This window comes from Myotis brandtii, unplaced genomic scaffold (assembly GCF_000412655.1).
Source record: "Myotis brandtii unplaced genomic scaffold, ASM41265v1 scaffold675, whole genome shotgun sequence".
Classification (NCBI taxonomy): domain Eukaryota; kingdom Metazoa; phylum Chordata; class Mammalia; order Chiroptera; family Vespertilionidae; genus Myotis; species Myotis brandtii.
The window spans coordinates 640673-643796 of record NW_005370635.1 but is presented as its reverse complement, the minus strand read 5'-3'; the positions used below and the strand labels follow the sequence as shown (position 1 = coordinate 643796).

Genomic DNA, 3124 nt, shown 5'->3' with positions numbered 1-3124 from the left:
CCTAACAATATTCTCATAAGTCATAATTGTTGCAGGCTTTTAAAGATATAAATGTCTAGGTGAAATCTGGTAGTTTTCCCACTATCATCTTTTCTAAATTCACTGTTTAATATGGAATATGTTACACATACAACAGAGAATATATATATACTAGAGGCCCAGTGCATGAAATTCTTGCACTAGTAGGATCCCTAGTGGCTGGCAGCAGCTGGCCAGGGCCTCCCTTCCTTCCCCCCGCCGGCACCTCCCCCTGGTCAAACTCCCAGAAGAACTCCTGGTCGAGGGGACAATTTGCATACTATGCTTTTATTATATAGGATATTGTGCATATATAAAATTTAAATATTTACTTTAAAATATATGCTTTATTTTAAAGAAGTTTAATTTTTTACAAGAGACAGGAAAAGATGATAAAAAAACTAAATAAATTACATATAAAAATTACCTATAAGGAAACTATAAGGATAGCTTCTATACCTGACTGTTGGCTGGTTCAAAAGCTCTCAAGGGCCTTTGGTTATAACACATGAGGTGAGTCCTCCCCTCCCCTGGCAGCCTCCAGCAGTGCCCTAAGATATTCAGTATCACATGAAACTTCTTGTCAACCTTCAAGGCTATGACTCTTTTATGTCATCTCCCATTCTAAAAGAAGGACCTTTGGTATTCTTTGTTTCTTCATCAGTAAATCTGTGATAGAGATTTCTGGCAGACTCATAGCAGACTATTTTGGTTGATGTAGGATCTTTTTTGTTGTTGTTGGCATTATTGTAGACGTCCCCCCTTTTACCCTCCTCTAACCCTCCTGCCTCTCTCTCTGGCCATCACCACATTGTTGTCTGTGTCCATGGGCTATGCAAATGTGTTCTTTGGCTAATCTCTTCACCTTCTTTCATCCAGTTCCCCCCATTTCCCTCCCCTCTGACCTCTGTCAGTTTGTTCCATGCATCCATTCCTCTGGTTCATCAGTTTATTTTGTTCATTAGATTCTATATGCAAGTGAGGTCTGTCTTTCTCTCCTGGCTTATTTTGTTTAGCATAAAAACCTCCAGGTCCGTTCATGCTGTTGCAAAGGGTAAGCGTTCCTTCCTTTTTACAGCCGAGTAGTATTCCATTCTGTAAATGTACCACAGGTGTTTTATCCACTCATTTGCTGATGGGCACTTGGGCTGTTTCCAGATCTTGGCTATTGTAAATAACACTGCTATGAACTTAGGGGTGCATATATTCTTTCTTACAGATGTTTCAGGATTCTTAGGATATATACCCAGAAGTGGGATTTCTGGGTCAAAAGGCAGTTTCATTTTTAATTTTTTTGAGAAACTCTACACATACTGTTTTCCACAGTGGCTGCACCAGTCTGCATTCCCACCACCAGTTCCCTTTTCTCCATAACCTCGCCAGCACTTGTTTGTTGATTTATTGATGGTAGCCATTCTGACAAGTGTGAGGTGATATTTCATTGTGGTTTTGATTTACATCTCTCTGATCTTATATTTACTGATTACTGCCTTGTTGATTTATTTAATAACATCATTAACTTGACAATAGGTTAAGAAGGATTTCATGTACACAGGAATGCCATTGAACTCATCACAAGTTATAAATGGCATTTCTTTAATTTCTTTGTTCTTCAGGGGGCTTCTTTGTGGCTGCAGATTCCTCAACTTTGACAGGTTTTTCAGGGTCAAGATCTGATATAGTCACAAAGTTCTGGGTCACTGAACTTGAGGCAAATGGGAAGGTATGTTTTCTTTGAGATGTTCCACATTTTACAATCTTCTTCAAGAGATTCACTGAATTCCTTGAGTGAACAGGCAGATTGTACTTGATACTGAATTTCTAATTCCAATTTACTTAGAAGTTTGTTTATTAAATGATTTCATTTCCTATTTTATTTAATATAGTCTTTAAGGTAGATTCTTGACCCACGGTTTCTTAATGACAAAGATTTTTATATATTGACAATCATTTCATTAATATGAGAGCATATTTGTTCCAGATCTGAGGAGGCCATCCTTTAAGCCTCTTGTACAGGTCTGGAAGCAAAAAGCACAATTTAAAGATTTATAATAAAATTAACCTGGATAATCACCCACAATAAAACATTGCTAGTACATATAGAGCCCTCTGTATACCCCTCCTTAATTGCATCTCTCCTCTCTCCCATGAAGAAGTATCCACTCTCCTGAATTTTGAATTCATTATTCTTTTGCTTCTCTTTAGGTTTTACCTTATTTGTATGCATCCCTTAAACTATATTATTTAGTTGTTTAATTTTATATGACTGGAATCTTACTATATATATTCCTCTGTGTCCTGTTCGTTTCATTCCATGCTATACCCCAAGATAATGCTGATCTAAATGTTCAGTGTGAGATTTTTTTGAAAGTGCTAGTGCAGATTCTTGCTCCAAATCTTTTTAAAATTTTATCTTTTTTGATGTCCCTCCCCCAGCATTGACCCCCTCCACCCTGCTCCCCTTCTTGCTCCAAATCTTGATGAAAGATGCTCTTAGTTCCTAGGAATTCTCAGAGAAAACTTTTTTCATATTTACTTCTCTACTAATAGTCAAGGCCAAAATAAGTAATAATTTTAAGCATCTCTCTGTGGAAAATTGTCCCCCAACTCCACCCCAGTTTACCTCTGAGGGTCTGGTCTTCTCAATGTCCTGGCTTTAGTGGGTGGAGGGGGTAGGCTCTAATCCAACCTCCTACTGTGCTGGGGCCCCAGGCTCTTCTTTCCTCCACTAAAACCCATGTGTCAGGCCATTGGGCATTAACAGAGGCCATAGACAAGTGCTTCAGTCTCTCTTGTCTCTTAGATTTAGGTTTTCTCATTGATTTGAATTTCTGAGGATTACTCTTACATCTATTTTCCAGGCTCAGCCTGTAAGAGATCTTTTCATGTATTTTTAGATGTTCTGTACTGGACAACTTGTCTGCCATATTGCTGACTATGGCAGTCTTCCCTAATATGTTTTAGTTTGAATCCTTAGAATTTGATTAGAATATTTCTTTGTAACAAAACACCAATCCTTAGAGTCATATTCTCTTAAGGAATGGCTTAACATGACCTTCAAATGCTTTTAACCTGTCTGGTTCAGCTATTCAATACTTCCCATCAC

The 3124-nt window shown here is 38.0% G+C and overlaps 1 pseudogene; it reads right to left on the bottom strand.

Moving 5' to 3' along the window:
- Positions 1 to 471: 471 nt before the first annotated feature.
- LOC102249196 lies at positions 472 to 2014 on the bottom strand (annotated as a pseudogene).
- Between the last annotated feature and the right edge of the window lie 1110 nt (positions 2015 to 3124).